At 36.6% G+C, this 20734-nt stretch overlaps 1 protein-coding gene across 1 annotated transcript in view; it reads right to left on the reverse strand.

Moving 5' to 3' along the window:
- GREB1L (GREB1 like retinoic acid receptor coactivator) overlaps positions 1 to 20734 on the reverse strand; it is a 339947-nt gene that overhangs the window by 313743 nt on the left and 5470 nt on the right. Inside the window, exon 2 of the mRNA XM_044683023.1 lies at positions 17656 to 17787. The gene's annotated coding sequence lies outside the window, so the exon portion shown is untranslated. The remainder of the gene's footprint in view (positions 1 to 17655; positions 17788 to 20734) is intronic.

Below are 20734 nucleotides of genomic sequence, written 5' to 3' on the forward strand. Positions count from 1 at the left end.
ATTGTGGTGAGGATAATAAGCTCATATTTGTAAAGTTCTTAGCACAATGCCCCAAACACAATAATCATTATATAAATAGAAAATATTATTTATTATAATAATTATTATTATTATGCTCTAGTTGTCGCACATAGAGAAGTAAGGAGGATAATTACCCCACTACATTTAAATAACTCTCACATAACCCTACCATCCCCTCAAGTTATCATGCTTTCCTTTCATGGCCAAACTCCTAGAGAAGCTGTCCAAACTCATTGCTTACACTTCCTCACTCACTCCTTAACTCCTTAAGGAAAGGGAAAATACTCAAAATAAAAATAAAAATAAAGAAATTGCTCTCTCTCCAAAGTTGCAAATTAACTGCCAACTCTTAGGATATTCTCTTAATCATCATCTTTTTTTTTAACTTTCTTCAGGCAGCATCTGACATACTGCTAGACCACCTTCTCCTACTGAGTATTGTACTCTCTTTTCTGTTGTGTTTTTTTTTTTGACAACTAAGTTGTCACACTTCCTCCATAACCACTCTTTTTCAGTTTTTTCTTTACTAGATCATCAGCCAAATTCAATTGCCTAACTAAGAGAGTACCAAAAGGCTTGGTCCTGGACCTTCTTTTTCTCTCTACTCTCAGAAACCTCCTCAACTATTCCTTAGGGAACATTTATATAGTCCTTATTACATGCCAGGCCCTATGCTAAGCACTTTATAATTATTTCTCTCATTTTGCTCAGCTCCTATAATTTCTATGATCACTGAGCTCCATGCCAACATTACCAACTGCCTTGGAAACTTGACTATGTCAAAAGCATCTCAAATTCAACATGACCAAAACATAACTCCTTTATCTTATCTCCCCCACAAAACCCAACTCCCTTCTGAACTCATCTACTGCAGTTGAGGGCACCACCATCTTTCTAATTATCCAATACTGAAACCTCAAAGTCAACCTCGACTCTTAATTCTTTATCCAGCTATCTAATGCCAAAGTTTGTCAATTTTACTTCCACAAAATCTCTGGCATTCATTCCCTTCTCTCTACCCATGTGTCCACCACCCTATTCAGGCCAAATTCACTTCTCTGGATTATACTAATCTCCTAATTGTTCTTCCTGCCTCAAATCTTTCCTCTTTCCATTTCTATCTCCCCATGAATGCCAAAATGATATTCCTAAAGCAAAGGTCTAATCATGTCACTCCAAAACTCAATAAAATGCAGTGCCTTCCATCTAGTGAAAACTCTTGTTTTATTAACGTCCCATACAACCCAGCACCAAGTTACCTTTCTCCCCCACCCCAAGCTCTTATTTTCTATCTTAGAATTAATACAAGTATTATCAGTTCCAAGGTAGAAAAGCACTAAGTGCTAAGTAATTGGGGTTAAGTGACTTGCCCAGGGTCACATTTGAACCCAAGTCCTCCTGACTCCAGACCTGCATTCTCCACTGAGCCACTTCAAAATTATCTTTCCTATTATACCTATTATACCTCTTTCCATACTTTTATGGCCACTATTCTCTATGTACAACATTCTATTTTATATTTGTGTGCCTTTGGGCAGACTGTCTACCCCCCTACCCTCAACCCCCTTGCTGGAATTCACTCCTTCCTCATCTACATATGTCTCTTACAATTCCTAGTTTTCCTCAAAGTTCAGTTTAGATACCAGATCCCTCTGAGGCTTTTTCTGGTCCCTTAAATGCTAGTACTTCCCCTTCCCCAAATTACCTTATATTTATTTTGTGTATGTATTATATATATATATGTGTGTGTACATACATATACACACATATATATATATCAATATATCATATAGCCTCCCCTGACTGCATGTAAAAAAACTTCTTGAAAGATAAAGATTATTTCATTTTGGTTTTTGCATCCCAGAATGTTGCACATTATCTGCAGGCACTTAATAAATACTTTCTGACTAATTGCTTGAATAATGTCAGCAATATAATACCTTGTAATGCCTTACAGGGGTTTGAGTTTGAAAAAAGACAATATATGTAAAACATTTACAAACCATTCTCACTACATGACAGATTCACCTCTTTTTTTTTTTAATTTTTTTTTTAAACCCTTGTACTTCGGTGTATTGTCTCATAGGTGGAAGATTGGTAAGGGTGGGCAATGGGGTTCAAGTGACTTGCCCAGGGTCACACAGCTGGGAAGTGGCTGAGGCCGGGTTTGAACCTAGGACCTCCTGTCTCTAGGCCTGACTCTCACTCCACTGAGCTACCCAGCTGCCCTCACCTCTTTTTTAAGTGATATTTCTCTCAAGTTATACTTTACATGACTTTTCCCATCATAATACTCCATAGGGAATATGTTTTCAACCACATACACTCAACAAATACTTCCCCAATGACTTTTGGGTAGCCTGCAACTTATTTCTTCAAAGACTGGTATTTAATGACTTAAAGCAATATAGCATCACTAGAAAAATACTAATGATAAAACCAAAATTAAAAAACAACTTAATGAATAAAATAGAATACTATTGCGCTATAAGAAATAATATGTGGGATGAATACAGAGAAGCAGGAGAAATCCAAGTGAACTGATGCAGAATTTAGTAAGTAGAGCAAAGAAAACAATATACACAATAACTACAACAATGTGGATGACAAAATAATCAAAATAAAATGTACCAAAATTATAAAGATTAAGTGGGATTCAAATGAAGAGATATGAAAAAATATCCCTTGTGCAGTTGGGAGATCCACAGATGTTACACAATGCACACTGCTGTCAGACTTTCTGAATGTATTTATCAGTTGTGCTGATTTTTTTTTCTCTTTTAAATGCTATTTGTCATATGGGATGGCTCTTGGGAAGGAAGAGGTATATATGGGATACTATAGTAATGTAAGAAACAGAACATATCAATCAAATTTTATTTTTGAAAAATTCAGTAGGTTAGAAATAAATTAAATTTAATAGGAACATACCCAGGTTCTAAAAATCAGTTTCACAAGTATAAGAGATAAAAGGCATTACTATTACTATACAACAATTCATCTGAGAAATACTGGAGCATTCTAGTGGACAATCAGCTCAATATGAATCAATATTGTGAATTACAACCAAAAAAGTTAAGATAATTTAAAGCTGAGATTAAGAATAGGGTCTAGGACTACAGAGTTGAATTCCACTCTGGTCAGACCACCTCTTAAGTATTATCATGTCCACTCTTGAAACTACATTTTAGGAAGAATATTGATAATCTGGAGAGCATCTATAAGAGGACCACCAAGAAAGTATAGACCCTCAGGCTCACAACTATGATAAGGATTAGCTGAATATACTAGTATATTAGGAGAATGACCCATAAAGATCCAGTCCTTTGAGCATGTACCATATGTTCTGCCTTGTATTAACTCAAGTGAAATCATGGTGATCTTCTCCTGAAGATGTGTTAGGAGTCATTCTTTATCTCCCTGATTCTGAACAAATGAAGGTATTACAGGATAGTTTATTATTGGTGACAAAAAACAACAACAACAACAACAAACTTTAACTGGCTGCTGAGCCACAACTGAGTGTGCACACCAAAGACACAAGCAAATGAAATCTTCCCATTTCTTTTTCTGGTAAAGGAAAGAAAAAAATAGAAGCTTTTCCCACCTGGTTTCCCCATGGCTTTAAATGAATAACATCTATGTTTTCTTTTGTCTTTGCTGTGTTTATTATTTCCTGATGTAAGGAGAATGAATATTGGAGACGGTGTGGACCAGGTTACCATTTTGTGAGCTTTGAAAGGTCAGAAGAACCCACAGAAATCCAACAATACGAGTCTATAGTTGAGTCATCTACTAGCTACAGAAACTGAGCTCCATGAGAAGCCATCTCTTCTTGACTCAGTTTGTCAGTAGGTCAACTTGATAGCTGAGATAACATGCAAGTAAGGGAGAAACCTGTCTGTTGGCTATGCTATATTCAAGAGTGGACTTGATAGGGCTAATGTTTAGCAGTCACCACTTTTAAGTTTGAACCCAATCTCCCAGGGACCAATTAAATGACTAATGGAGAAAGTGTACCCTAATTCAGGGGACTACATTTGTACTTCTGACTTTGCTATGCCCTCTCAGTAAATATCCCTTTGTAACAGCTAACTGTCAATTGATATTTTCCATGAAATAGAGGAGAATATGCTCAAAATAATACTGGGGCAGTTATCATTAGTTAAAAGATATTGGAGAAATATTAACTGTTGATTGAAAGAATTATGCCAGATAGGGGTTGATGAGAGATAGTACTTTTAAAAAAAGACCATCGACCTCACAAGGGTACCTACCCCCTCAAACTGAGGAGGAGATGTTGCCAACCCTGCTCCAAAAACCCAATCTAAAAAGAGAAAACTTAGTAGGGAGAAACAATCTTAATAGTCATTGTGATGATAAAAAGAGAACAAACTTTTTTCTTCTTGGCCCAAAGTATAATGGGAAATTTGAAGGAGGCAAATTTAGTCTCCTTTTAAGACAAAAAAATGCCTTAACAATTAGATCAATCCAAAAATGGAGTAGGCTGCCTGTTAAAAACTGAAAGAATACTTATTGTATATATTATAGAGAGGATTCTAGCTCAAGCATCAAGGCACCCTGAGGAACATAAAGGATTCAGCAATTGAGAGGCAAGTCAAACCCCACCATCATCTTGACCACTATCCCACCTCTGACCCTTAAAAGAATAGACAAGGACCCTTAACCCAAGAACCCTGTAAATAGTGACATTGAAGATTTTATACAGACTAGAAAATGGAAATATGAATGGGTAGTTATTGATATTTTCTTAGTTGTCTTTTAAATTAATATTAAAGTTCATAGTTTTTTACGAACATTTGTTACACTCTCGGAAAAAAATTTTTCATCCCATTTACAATAATAAAAATGATTCAATATTTGAGAATTAACTCACCTAAAAGTAACCATGAAATACACAAGACCTATGCATGTATATGGACCTTTACAAAACGCTAATCGCTGCAATAAAGGAAGATCCAAAATATTAGATGTACCATTTACTGTCCATGAATGGGTTGAATTAATGTTTTAAAAATGCCCAATATTTTGAAAATTCATTTACATGTTGTTATAATACCACTCAACACACCAAGAGATTTCATTATAGAATTTAACAAAATCATAAAAAAATTCATATGAACAAACATCAGGCAACATCAAGAGGCACATAGACCAAAAATGAAATAAAAAGCTCAGGAAAGTGGTTTTTCACACCTAGCCTTTCAAACATGTTACAATGAGTTTATTATCAAGAAGGGGAATAAGATACTTATTCTCAATTGTGGAGGGAAGATTATTTTTCTATTGAATAGAAGTCATTATTAAAGATAAGATATGTGCATTGTTATACTACTATAAACATTTCTATACATCTACAAAAATAATAAATAATAGAGTGGCAAAATTTTGAAAAATCGATTATTTTATAATATGAAAGATAAAAATGTACATCTACAATATGTAAACTGTTAAATTGTTAAAACTTATAAAGGTAATTCCCAGAACACAATGGGGAAATGGTCAAAGGAAATGAATGGACAATTGAACACTAAGAGTTAATAGCCTGGAAAAAATGTTTGACTTCATTTTAAAAAGATTTAAATTAAAATACCTGAGCCACCACCTGACATCAGTCAAATTGATGAAAATAATTAAAAGCAATGAAACCCAATACTGGCAAGACTGTGGTTAAAGAGATGAATTCATTCATTACTAAGTGGAGGATCCCTTTGGAAAGCATTCTGGCAATACACAATGAAACTTATACAAATAATCATATCCTCTTGCCTAATCATTCCATATCTGGCAATCAGTACCAAGAACTTTATCCCAAACAACGAAAGATAAGTTCAAAAATTTCTTCAACAGCATTATTTGTTGAAGCATTATTGTGCTGTGGATCAAGAGGTGGCCTTGAAACCAGGGAGACTTGGGATAGGTCCTAACTCTGACACATACTAGCTGTGTGACTTAACCTTCTCATTCCTCTAGGAAATTCTGTTAAGTCTCTAGGGACAACTAGGGAGCACAGTGGATAGAGCATCAGGCCTGGAGTTGGAAGGATTCAAATCTGGCCTCAGACACTGTCTAGCTGTGTGACCATGGACAAGTCACTTAATCCCAATTGCCTAGCCGAGAGAGAGAGAGAGAGAGAGAGAGAGAGAGAGAGAGAGAGAGAGAGAAATTCTTAAGAATTTGCTGAGCCACCATCTCTTTAATATTAATGAAGTCACAGATCAAATCCCTATCTCTATTCCATTATTTGTAATTGCAAGAAAACTAAATGTCCAAAAATAAGGGAATGGTAGAATAAAATATGGTTAACTTGTAACAGAACATTATAATGGCGTGATATTTGTAAAGCACTTAGCACAAGTGCCTGGCACAGCTTAGACACTTAATAAATGTTTATTCCTTCCTACAATGCAATTATGATGGACAAGTATGAGAAGTATACAACAATTTGAAAGAACCTTATAGAATAATATAAAAAGAAAAAAGCTGAGCCAGAAGAATGGAATCTAAGACAAAAAGTAAGGGGGAAGGAAAGAAGGAAGGAAGGAAAGAAACCACAACTATACAAGACAAATAGTGAATAGGAATAGATGGACAAAGAATTCCGATGGAAAATGATTTTAAAATTGTGATTTTTATAAATAATAATTCATTTATTTAAATGTAAATCATGGCAAAGCAAGTCTGTCTAAATGTGTTGATTATTAACATTAAACAGGCAGTAAGACATTATAAAAGAAAATGAGAGAGGAGCTTGAATCTCTGATTCAGGCTACCTTTATATCAATAAAAGGAACATGACAAAAGAAATTTTTCTTCCTAAAGGACTCAAACAGAGGTCACTATCAAGAGGTGTCCAATTTGTAAAACTATGTTTCTGGAGTTTCCCCTATAGAGGAGTGTGGGTATGATTGTACTCACTACCCTTTCTTTCCTTAGTGACAAAGGGTCAGTTTCTTAACTCTCCTTTTTTTTTTTTTTTCTTTAATACTTTTCTGGATTACATTGAAAACCCCTTAGGAAAGCATCAGCATCAGTAGCCACAAAAGCCATCAGCTGCAAGACATTAATTAGTTTTCTTTTCTTTCAAGAGCCCTGAAGTACTCCTCAAGTAGCAACTCCAGGTGCATAGGGGCTTCTTTCTTGGCTATGGGTTCAGAGGGCAGGTTATTTCATGCTCCAAAGACAGGTGAGAACTGCAGTATTCTTATACCTTTGATGCTTGGAGAATGAAAATGTTGCCAAGTTAATGAGTCAAGATAACCTACCTTCCTAATTCGTGACATGAAGCTTCACTTGAATAGAATCTCATAGAGTCTGACCTGTCCAATCCTTAATAAAGACAGGGAAAAGCTTGCCTTTGTTTGTTTGTTTGCTTGCTTGCTTGTTTGTTCATTCATTTATTTATTTTTGAGCCCTTACCTTCCGTCTTGGAATCAATACTGTGTATTGGTTCCAAGAGAGAAGAGTGGTAAGGGCTAGGCAATGGGGGTTAAGTGACTTGCTTAGGGTCACACAGCTAGGAAGTGTCTGAGGTCAAATTTGAACCCAGGACCTGGGCCTGACTTTCAATCCACTGAGCTACCTAGCTGCCCCCAAAAGCTTGCTTTTAAAAGAAACCTAATCCTGGTAGAGCAAATAATTTTAGAGGCAAAAACTTAATTTTCAGATATTTCTTAACCAAATAAAATTGTGGGAAATTAGCTGAGAATTCAGACCAATCAATAAATTAATAACATAAAGGCTTTGGCATAAAATATTCAAAAACATCTCATTATAATGTTTTTAAAATGGCCCACAGCTAAGAACTACTATTTCACTTATTAGAGAATATGAAATATGTTGCCTACTAGGAAAGCTTTAGCTCACTCCCTCTCCTTAACAGCTTTCATGGCTGTTCTTCATAGCCCTTCATGATATGTCCCCGAACTACCCTTCCTGATTCATTTCTCTCTTCTCTCTTTTGCAAACTTCATGCTGCTGCCAAACTAGGGCACCTCACTGTTCTCCTGCCTCCATGACTAAGCTTACAATGCTTCTTCACCTAACAAGCCCTTAGCCACCAACTCCACATATCTGCCTCCTACTCATCCTTCAGCACACATTTCCTCCAAGTTGCATTTATGTTTTACAATTTAAAAGATTTTGCTTTAAAAAAATTTTTTATAGAGTTCTGGAGCCAAAAGTAATATTTTCTTCCTCTGAACTCCCACAGCATTTTGTAACTCTCATAGTATTTTCAAATAATGTATTACAACAATTATAACACTTTCAAACAATGTATTATTATAACTTAGGCAAGCATCATCTCCCCGGCTAGACCATAAATTGTTTCCAAGAAACTGTGTCATATTCCTCTTCACTATATCTCTCACCGTGCCTTCCTCACAGTAGGCAAGCCATAAATGTTTGTTGAATGAATGGTGAATAAGTGAAATGAGTAGCATTTAATGAATAAATTAGCTAGTTCTGATGGAGTGTTTACTATGTGCTTGGCACTGTTAGATATGGTCTAGTTGGGGAAGTGGCTAATTAATATGAAATAATTAATAAACATAAAAAATTGGGAGTGGTCATCCTGCAATTTCATCAGAGTGAAGGAAAATCTGGAATGATTAGAGTATTGCTTAGGAGTTGATAGGATCACTCCAAATTTAAGTGACTCTTCTCTGGTGACACAGTATATACCAAATACAAGACTTGAAACAAGTCTTTCTGAATTCAAGCCCTCTATCCATTATAATCTATTACTTCTCAGGAACATCAGACAGTATATCTAATAAGTGCTAAATTCTGTGGGAAAAGCCATGAGTAGTCCTCCAAGTTGCATTTATGTTTTACAATTTAAAAGATTTCTTTTCCTACACTGCTGTAAAAAACATTTTTATAGAGTTTTGGAGCCAAAAGTAATCTTTTCTTCCTCTGAACTCCCACAGCACTTTGTAACTCTTGTTGTGCTTTCAAATAATGAATTATAAGAGTTTATACAGAAAGAGTTTCATGAAGGTTTAATGAAGGGAAGGTTTGATGAAGAAATTATAACTTGAGTCATACGATGAAGGATGAATAAGATTCAGAAACAGGTGGATATATAAGAAAGCATTCCAGGTAAGAGATAAACAGAAGGGAACCAGTGTTGGAGCCAAAAGTCAAATAAATTCCAACTCTGTTACCTACTAGGTCTATGATCTGGATGAATAACTTAATCTCTCTCAACTTGTGAATTCCAATTCTGTCTCTGCTACTAACTAGGAATGGCGATACAGCCTCCTTCTCTGTTAATGAGAGAGTTGAAGTAGATTATCTCTAAGATCCTTTTTTGGCTCTAACACTTAAAAAATATTAAGCAATATAGGAAAAGAAATACTTTTAAATTGTAAAACATAAATGCAATTAGTTTTAAAGGATGATTCCTTGAAGCAAATTCTCCACCTTGAGCCCAGATTATGAGCCTGGTCTTCATCATTCTATAGATTCTCTGATGCAGCCCTGGAAAATAATTCCTGCTGCCAACCATACTGTTTTCTGTCAGGTGACTGAGAAAGTAGCTTTTATATACTGACTTTTAATGAATAAACAAATTGGTGCCAGGACCTTTTTTTTTAAATTGAGGTGGCAGAGTGTGGGAGGAGAATGCTTGGCTCTATTTTAGGCTAAGAAACAAAGGAATGAGTGTGTGGATAAGGGTCACAGCTAAGTTGAAAAGATAGTACATAGGTAAAGGAATACCTTCCCTATAAATGCCAATGTGTAAAGAACTAAAGAAGGGATCTTTTTATGGAGAGGAAGAATTATGCTACAAGTTTCATTTTTGCAGTCTATCTGTAGTTCCATAGACATTTGATTACTGAAATAATACTAAGATTATGGAGCTTTAACTTAAATGGTTAAGGTAAAAAAATAAGGTTTCCTATCTACATTGCCTTCTTGTTATGCATAGTTATTATAAAGTTATGTTCCTACTTTGGGGAAACCTACTATGATGAAAAAATATGAACTTATAAAAAATACCTATTTGAAAATACTAATTCTCATTTCAAAATGATTCTTTTTTCATTTATGAACTGATTCACTATAGGATTTCTTGAAATAACAAACCACTCTAAATGTATTTAAGATGCAATTCAAATTTTATGATGTTCAATTTGCATGTGACTTTTAGAATTACATCTATGTCACAAAGGCCACCATTAAAGTCAACCTCTTGTAGATAATATCCATTTATGAATTATATAGACAAATTCTATTGCAATTATCTTGTAGATAATCTCTCACCACAAGAGAATACACAAATGCTATATTTTCTGTTCAATTTCCCCCCAAATATATTATAAAACCCTAAAACTAATTTCTTGGAGATCATAAATTGATGAGATTCTAAGCCTATTGATATGTAAAGAAAAAGTATTCAGTGGAGAAATTGTAAAAAAAACAAATAATCTCACATAGTGATGGGCAAACTATGGACCACGGGCCAGATAGGGTGGAGGGCCTGAAATGTTCTATCCGGCCAGCAACATTATTCCTAATCTAACGAATACAATTAGTAGGATACAATACAATGAAACTTTGAAAGAGTTGTCTTAGAATCAGACTGACAGATGAGCATTTCCTTTCCTTTGGCCCCCTCTTTTAAAAGTTTGCCCATCACTGGTCTTGTGGATCAAATAGCTAATAATTTCTCTCTGGATAAGTTGGAGACTAGTATTATTCTATAAGAAGGACCATTTTTCATTTTTTCAGGAGTTGTTGGAAGCCATTACTACTGCTGAAATCAAAGATCCCAATGACCTTTTGTAGAAATAACAATTTGGTTAAGTTATATCCTTCCTGGAGAGCATCATATCAGGGTGGCTAGAATCTTGGACCTGAGTCAAGAAACAGATACATATCTAGTTTCCAGCACCGCCAAGCAGTGTGATCATAGTCAAATTATTTAAACACTCAGAATTAGGCAACTATCTAAGACTATAAATTATAGAAAAAGTTTTAATCTGCCTCAGCAAAATGAGTCAAAAATCCTTAACAAGATGTCCTCAAGATACTCTGTGTGTTCAAAAATAGATGCTGCCACCTACACAAAGTAACTAATATCTCTAACAAAGTTTACATATATTATACCAATAATCACTGTCCAGGAAGCTTAGCCTTATCCATAACCGCTCTGGCACACTATTGATTACCTCTCTTCCAGGTATATCTATATATTTGTGGCCAATGAATAGGTAACAAACTAAGGCCAATTCACCCATGAGCAAGAAAGCTGCAAGATGGCAAGATGGCCCAGGGAAGCACTAATGAAGAAGTATCTTTTCTTCTCAGGCTTCATGACACTTGTTGCAAGTTAGGACACTAATGAAAATAGTAAACATTGAGTTAACCCCAGCACTTCCAAAACCTCAACTGGAGCTATGGTAAGCTAAGAAGCAATTGAAAAGACAGGAGGAAATTCAAGTTAACCCAAAGGGGATTAATTTAGGGCTCAGCTATGGGTCCTTTGGACAAGAAGGATATAGTTTTAAGATTTTCAAGGAAAAGCTCTTGAAAACTCAGGGAATTTTCTCTCTGCTTTTAACTTTCTTGCAGCAGCTTTTATCTGCCTTTACCTTCCAGGCCTGCTTTTAGCTGCCCTGTGAATCATTTTGACCTAGAGGGCATGAGTTGTATAACAGTCTTTCCTGGTTCTCCTCCCACCTGTCTGGCCATTGCTTCTCAATTTCTTTTCTGGGTTCAAAATCTGTATCATATCTCCTACCTCTGGAAATACTATTCCCAAGCACTCTATACAGACCCCTTTTTTCTCTATATATTCTCATTTGATATCATTAGCTCCCATGGGTTCTATCATCAGCTCTCTGCAGATGACTCACAGATCTCTATCTCTAGTTGCAGTCTCTCCCCTGAGTTTCAATCTCATATTATTAATTGCCTATGAGACATTTCAAATTAGATATCCTAAAGGCATCTCAAACAAAACTCACTAGCTTTCCCTAAAACTGCACCCTTATCTTCTAAACTTTGCTATTTTTCTCAAAGGCATCACCATGATTCAAGTCTCACAATCTAAGCATTATCCTTATCTCCTTACCCTCCCTCAAATTAAAAGGTTAAAATCACAATAAAACCAAAAGCAATTTTTAAAAAATTATCAAACCCTATTATACATAGATATAGGCGACCAGAACTGAAAAGACAGAAGGAAAAGAGGAATACCTACAAAAATAAAATCCTAATATATAACCAGGGAAAGATAGCATAGGAGGAGAACCGGATGAATATCTTTAAAGAATATTGATGCAAAAATTTAACTAATTGGTGGGAAAACTAAAAAACAGTCTGGCAGAAATTAGACTTGGGCTAATATCTTTCACCATATTCCACAATACATTCCAAATGGCTACATGGTCATATTCAAGATGATACAATTAAAAAAAGAATTGGAAAAGAAGCAGATCATGTATCTTTCATAACTATGGGTAGGAGATATATTCTTAACCAGAAAAAAAAGAGGAAGAGTCAATTGAAAAAGATAAAACAGATAACTTTGATTATTTGGTACTGAAAAGCTTCTGCACAAAATTAAGCCAGAGGATAAAAATGGAAATGGTCAAATGGGAAAAAAAATCTTTGCAAAAAAATTCTCTGGGAAGAGTCATATAGTCATAAACATATGTATATGTATGTAGAATTGTGCAACACATTTATTTAGTACATCTTGAAAGTATAATTTATGAATATATATTATGTGTGTATAAGTATGTATGCATAAATAAGATATTCCTCAATAGGTTAAGTGCTTAAAGGATATGAACAAATGGTTCTCAAATGAAAAATTATGAACTATTAACAACCATATAAAAGGATCCTCCAAATCACTAATCATAAAAGAAATGCAAATAAAAAACAACCTATAAAGTTTCACCTCACACCCTGCAAAGTGACAAAGATAACAAAAGATGGTAATAGTGAAAGCTGGTGGTGTAATAAGAACCTAGGCATACTAGAACATTGTTGGTGGACCTGTGAATCAGTTGAAACATTTTGGAAACTAATTTAGAATTACACAAATAAAGGGACTAAAGCATCCATACTCTTTGACCCAAGAAATTACATGACTAGGCTGATACTCCAAGGAGTCCATTAATGAAATGGAAGTCCCCAAATACACCAAAATATTTATTTATAGTTGCAATTTTAGGAGGAATAAACAATGCTCATCAACTGGCAAATGGCTAAACAAACTGGTACATGAAAATAATAAAATATTATTGTGCTATCAAAAATGACAAATATGATGAATACAAAAAAGCATGGAAAGATTTTTATGAACCAATACAGAATGAAGTAAGTAGTGGCAAGAAAACAATATACACAATTACATAGTGTAAACAAAAAGAAAACACACAAAATAGTCAAAAGTGAATGTTGCAAAATTATAAAAGTCAAGATTAGGGGGCAGCTGGGTAGCTCAGTGGATGGAGAGTCAGGCCTAGAGACGGGAGGTCCTAGGTTCAAATCTGGCCTCAGACACTTCCCAGCTGTGTGACCCTGGGCAAGTCACTTGACCCCCATTGCCCACCCTTACCACTCCTAGGAGCCAATGCACAGAAGTTAAGGGTTTAAAAAAAAAAAAAGAAAGTCAAGATTAGCTCCAAAGAAGAAATATGAGAAAACACCACCACCCCAAACACCCTACAGAAGTGGAGGTCTACAAGTATGTTACTTGTACATATTTTCAGACATTTTTCCCAATCAATTTTAGCCTTTTTCTTCTCTTCTTTTTTCTTTTGTTGGGTCACCTAGGTGGTTCAGTGGATAGCCAGGCCTAGAGTCAGGAGATCCTGGGTTCAAATATGGTCTCAGACACTTCCTACCTATGTGATCCTAGGCAAGTCACTTAATTCCAGTTGCCTAGCTCTTACACCATTCTTCTGCCTCGAAACCAATACTTAATATCAATGCTAAGACAAACCATAAAAAATTTTAAAATATAATATTTATATAGGATGGCACTCTGAAAGAGGGGATAGGGAGAAACACTGGGGAAAATTTTGGTAACAGAAAAAAAATCAAGACATCAATAATAAATTATTTTTTAAAAATGACGTTCAAGCACCTCTTTCATACAAAGTCCTTCATAATTCCTCCAACTGCTGGTGACTGTCCTCCCAAACTGTCTTGTATTTATTTTGAACTTATTCTGTATGTATATTTTTGGTGTACATATTATATGTTCTTGTTTACTCCCCCAATAGAATATGAGCTCCTTGAGAGTAGGGACTGCCTGACACAATGACTAGCATATATGGTAGGATGCATTTCATAAATTCTCTTTAATTGACTGAACCAGTTTGTGTTTATGGGCAGAAGTAAGAAAACTGATGGGAGAAGGAATTCCTCGATTTTTATGCACAGATACTACTTCAATGCCACATCTGCAAGCCTTCAGGCAATGCATGGAAAAAGTGAAGTATGTCATAACACAGTGTCATAGGTTCTAAAAATACATCTGAAGAAGGGACCTCAGAGGTTATCTAGTCTAACCTTTACCTAAAGCATGAATAAAGTAGCAACAGACATAGCTAAAACATCTCAACACAAATTCTGAGAGTAAATTGGAAGGCTTTTGGTAATACTCCCTTCTCAGGGAAGACAATATAATATCCACACTTTTTTCTTTTTTTTTTAACCCTTATTTTCTATCAGTAATTATTTTAAGACAGAAGAATGGTAAGGGTTAGGCAGTTTGAATGAAATGACTTGCCCAGGGTCATACAGCTAGGAAGTGCCTGAGGCCATATCTGAACCCAGATCCTCCTGATTCCAGGCCTGCCCCTCTATCCACTATCTAACTGCCCCGACATGCATATTTTTAAAGCACATTTGAGGACCTCCTCCCCCCAAAAACTGAGTACTTAGCCATGAACAAAAACAACTGGGGGAACCACAGTTTACAGAATTGCACAATGGAGAAACAAAGAGAAGATTAGGACCCATTACATAACGTTATTATAAAAATTTTTGTGGAGCACTTCAGGACAGAAAATATTACAGAGGGGGCTGTTGGGTAGCTCAGTGGATTGAAAGCCAGGCCTAGAGACAGGAGATCCTAGGTTCAAATCTGACCTCAGCTACTTGCCAGCTGTGTGACCCTGGGCAAGTCACTTGACCCTCATTGCCTAGCCCTTACCACTCTTCTGCCTTGGAACCAATACACAGTATTGACTCCAAGATGGAAGGTAAGGGTTTAAAAAAAGTTACAGAAAATAATGCAAACAGGAATGATGTTAGTCATAAGTAATTAAAAATGCATACTCGGGGCAGCTGGGTAGCTCAGTGGAGTGAGAGTCAGGCCTAGAGACAGGAGGTCCTAGGTTCAAACCCGGCCTCAGCCACTTCCCAGCTGTGTGACCCTGGGCAAGTCACTTGACCCCCATTGCCCACCCTTACCAATCTTCCACCTATGAGACAATACACCGAAGTACAAGGGTTAAAAAAAAAAATGTATACTCATCTTGCATAAAGTGGCTACCCAATAATTCTTTGTTGAATAAATATTACCTCAAGTCTCTTCCTATTGCAGTACATCCTTCCCACTAAGATGTCAAAATGATCTTCCTAACACAGGGGTCATATCATGTCATCTACACCACATCCTATTCAATAAACTGCATCCCATGCAATAAGATACAGTGGTTTCTTGTGACTCCCTGTCACCTCCCAGATCCAAAATAAAATCCTCTGCTTGGCATTCAAAGTCCTGTATAACTTGCCTCCCCACTCCACTTTTACAGTCTTCTTACACCTTCCTTCCTACCATGCATTCCGTGACCCAATGACACTGATCTCCTTGCTGTTCCTCACACAATGCAGTTTCCCAACTCTGGCTTTTCCTTGTGTCTGGAATATTCCCCCTCCTCACATCTCCCTTCTGGCTTCCTTCAAGTCCCAGATAAAATCCCATCTTCTGTGAGAGGGCTCAGTGCTAGTGCCCTCCCTCTACTGATTATCTCTAGTTTATCCTGAATATATCTTGTTTGTACAGTGTTGTTTTGTGTTGTTTCCCCCATAACACTATGATCTCTTTGAGAGCAAGAACTATTTTTTGCCCTTCTTTTTATTTTTGGTACTTAGCTAACACACAGTCCTTGATAAATGCTTACTGACTCTGTAAAGGGAGGGTGCCCGATTAAACAACCAAGACATCATATATAATATATGAGTCTGATAATAATACTATATGAACATATTGCCTAAAGACTGAATCAAAGTCTCTGCACCAGGCACTGTGCTTTCCATATTAATGAACAACTTAATATATCAAGTCCTGAAAAGCAGTGAAAATAAATCTCACAGATCCGGGACACTCTGAGTCAGATGGGATCTCAGACTGACAGCTGCATCTAGCATGCCATGAACTAGTTCAAAAACTTGGAATACTCCTCACTTAAATTTCAAGTGAGTTTGAAATACTGACAGGAAAATCATCACCATAATTTTCACCAAAAAATGTATGTAGTATAGGGCATTACAAAAAAAGCATGACCCACAAACTGAATATATCCTAAAGAAATTAATATAGAATCTTTGGAAGTTCCTGAAGTGACCAAAGACCAAAGTATTCGTCCCTAAAGAACAAGTAATCCACAATCATATCTTCTACTCTTGAGAGAGGAACAAGAATCACCCATTTGAACTGGAATAGGATTCTCCCAGTAGCACAAGGAATGTAGTTATTACATATACCACTTTGCACTTATATATTGCCTTTGATTTCTTTTATTTCTATAATTCTGTGAAGCTGGTAAGAAAAGTACTATTATTCTTATTTGATAGGCAAGAATACTGAGGGACAGTGGTCAGAGAACCTAAGGTCACACAAGTAGTTAAAGCTACAATCTGTACTAGAGCTCCCGTCTTCTGAATCTTCTTGTTGTTCTATCATGTCCAGCTCTTCACTACCCTGTTTGGGGATTCATGGCAAAGATATTGAAGTGGTTTGCCATTTCCTCCTCCAGATCATTTTAGAGATGAGGAAACAGTGTCTGAGGCCACCTTTGAACTCATGAAGATAAGTCTTCCTGATTCCAAGCCCACTGCTTTATCCACTCTGCCACCTAGTTGTTTTTTTCTTCTAGACTACCATAAACTGGTCCAACATCCCAATGCTTATATAAGCCCAGGGTATTTGTCCATAAAGAACAAGTAACATAGAACCAGAATGCTGCATTAGGCTTATATGAGACACGACAGGCACTCTTCCTCTTTTCTTAGTTTTTATCACGTTTAAATGGGCCTGGCTGATGTAGGCAGCTCTGTATACCACATACATTGGGGAGGGGAAAACCCTGTAAAACATATGTGAAACAATCAAATATTTATAAAGCAGGTTCATGTAAATGCATTACAGGAATGGAGAGTAAAGATAAAAAAATTGTGGAAAGTTATAAGGTCTGCAATTATAAAGACTTCCAATCACTGTGAAAGTGTTTGATAGCTTCCCATGATATCTTAGTGGGCAATATGAAAAATGCAGACTGAATGATAATATAGTTGGGTGAATTTGAAGAGGGTTAAATGATAGGATTGTCAAAATGGTAATGAATGGATCCTTACCAAACTGGAGGGAAAATCTTTTCTCTTCTCTCCTCTTCCGCTTAAATGGGTCTCAGTATCTCATCTAGACTTGAAGTGCAGATCTGATCTCACTCTCAAGGACACAGGAGCTTTGACCTGTTCTATTTCTGCCTTAAGCAAAAAAACAAACAACAACAACAAAAAAACATTCCTTAGACAACCTGGTACCTTGTTTCCCTACCACCATCCCACTACCCAGAGCTTACCATATTAATGTCAAACTTAGCTTAGCCCATTACAACTCAAAATTCTGCTTGCCTCAGCCTCCCTAGCAGAATGGCTTACAGGCATGCATGAGCCATCAGACCCATCTCTGAAAGAGACTTTGAGATTTAGTTTGTTCTGTCCACCATTTTCATCAATGATTTAAGTCATAGATGTTTATTAAGCATCTATCAAGTAAATATTTATCAATTTTTCTTGACAAGGAGCTAGGAAGGATTAACACATTGGATAGATAAATCAAAATCCCAAAAGCTCACGGTAAGTTAGTATGCTTGACCAAGTTTAATAAAAAGTTTAAAAAAGTAAATTGCCCAAGTACAAGATGAAGGAGAGGTACCCAGATATTAGTTCATGTGAACTAAAAATTTCAGTTGTGGCACATGGTGACATATATCTATATCCTATATCCCCTGCCAGGGAGATTGAACTTGGGAGTTCTGAGCTACACTGGCTTGTGCTGATCAAGTATCTGCCCTATCTGAAACCAATATGGTGAGATCCTAGGAGAGGGGGAGGGAGGACTAGGCTATCTATGGGTGGGCAAACTGGCCCAGATCAGAAAAAGAGTAGGCCAAATCTTCTCTGTTGATTAGCAGTGGCCTTGGCACCATGAGTTGCCCTTGCACTTCCAGCCTGGGTGAGACACGGAGACCCAGGCTCAAAGAAGAAAAAAAAAGAAAAAAAATTGGGAGAGGGAGTTGAGTGGACTGAATGCAAGTTTAATGAGACATAGTATAAAATAGAAGCAAAACAAAAACAAAACAAAAACAGCACCAACAACTAATGAAATTTTGAGCTGCATTGATAGAAACATAGTGTCCAGAACAAAGGAAGTTGCACTCCCACAGATCTGGTCAGAACATGTCTGTGTTCAGTTCTAAAAAGCCAGCGACAATCATTCACTGAAGTATATTCAAAGGAGGATAAGAATGGTGAAATAGTTGGGGGAAAATGACATAAAAGGATTGGTTCAAGGCTGTGGGGGCATCTGAAGTGAAAAAGAAGGCATAGGAGGTCATGGCAGTTGTTTTCAAATATCTGAATGTCTTGTAGAAGATAGATTTGATTTATTTTACTTGACTACTCTCTCTTTTTCTTCTTTGATGAATAATCATCATCTATGCCCTATCCTCTACTAATGGGTACATACACCCCAAGATTCTGTCTTGAGCCCTCTGTTTTCCCCAGCTATACCCTCCCTCTTAGAGATTTCATCAGCTCCCATGAATTCAATAATCATTTCTATGCAGATGACACCCATATGTAAATAAACAGCCCCTACTGTCTTTCCTCAGCACAAATTCTATATCAACCAATTGTCTACTGGATATAGCCACCTAAGTGACCCATAAGCATTTTAAACTCAATATGTCCAAAACAAAACTAATTATCTTCACCCACCACTCAAGAGACTCACCCCTCCCAATTTCCTGGTTTCTACTGAGGATATAGCTACTCTTCTAGTCAATCAAGTTCACAAACTCAAAATCATCCTCAACTTTTCAGTCCTTTACCTCTTATATCTAACCAGTTGCTAAGTCTGCTATGTCTTCCATTTGTTCCCACCTCTAGTATGGTCTACTTCAACAGTTTCCAAACTAGACTCACAGTCTGCATATCAAAATAATTTCCCTAATATATAAGCCTAACTACTTCACTCCCCTTCAGATGAGATGACAACCACTCAATTTAGCATGTAAAACTCTTAACAATCCAGCTGCAATCTACCTTTCTTCAGGCTTATTGCACATATAGTCCTTTTCATACACTACATATGAGCCAAATTAGTTACATGCTGTTTCCTGAATTGAACATGCCTTCTAACACTGTGCCTTTGCATGCCTAGAATGCGCTGCCTATTCACTTACATTCAGAATTAACTTCTTTTGAGATTTGGCTTATGGTATCCCTTTTTTCCATCAGTGCATGTCCCATTCTCTTCAAATTAACATGTATAAGGGGCAGCTAGTTGGCTCAGGGAGCAGAGCACCAGGCCTGGAGTTAGAGGACCTGGATTCAAATTTGACCTCACATATTTCTTAGCTATTGTGACCCTGCACAAGTCATTTAACCTTGTTTACCTAGTCCTTACCATTCTTCTGTCTTAGAACCAATGCACAGTTTTCATTCAAAGATGGAAGGTAAGGATTTAAAGAGAAGTGAGGGGGACAGCTAGGTAGCACAGTGGATAAAGCCTTAAGTTGGGAGGTCCTGGGTTCAAATCTAACCTCAAGATACTTCCTAGCTGTGTGATCCTGGGCAAGCCACTTAACCCTGTTTGCTTGGTCTTTACCATTCTTTTGTCTTAGAACCAATACACAGTTTTCATTCAAAGATGGAAGGTAAGGGTTTAAACTAGAGAAATGAGGGGGACAGCTGGGTAGCACAATGGATAGAGTCTTGAGTTGAGAGGACCTGGATTCAAATCTAACCTCAGACACTTCTTAGCTGTGTGATCCTGGGCAAGCCACTTAACTCTGCCTAGCCTTTGCCCTTCTGTCTTAGAGTTGTTACTAAAACAGAAAGTAAGGGTTGTTTTGTTTTTTTTATTTATCACACACAGACTTCTCTGCATATATGTTGCATCTTCCCGATAATTTCCAAGGTAGAAACTAAAGAAATTATTTTCAGATTCACTTGAAACAATATATAGAAATCGCAAATAGGTACAATTCATGAAAAAACTCACTAACAATTCAAACTACCTAAAACAAGAATGGATTACCAGATAGTAAGTTGTCTAGCACAGCAGGTTTTCAAACGAAAGCAGGATAACCCCATGTCAGGAATATCAGAAGTTATACCTACTTGGGTACATACTGAGCATCCAGGA

Source organism: Gracilinanus agilis, chromosome 1 (assembly GCF_016433145.1).
Source record: "Gracilinanus agilis isolate LMUSP501 chromosome 1, AgileGrace, whole genome shotgun sequence".
Taxonomy (NCBI): Eukaryota; Metazoa; Chordata; class Mammalia; order Didelphimorphia; family Didelphidae; genus Gracilinanus; species Gracilinanus agilis.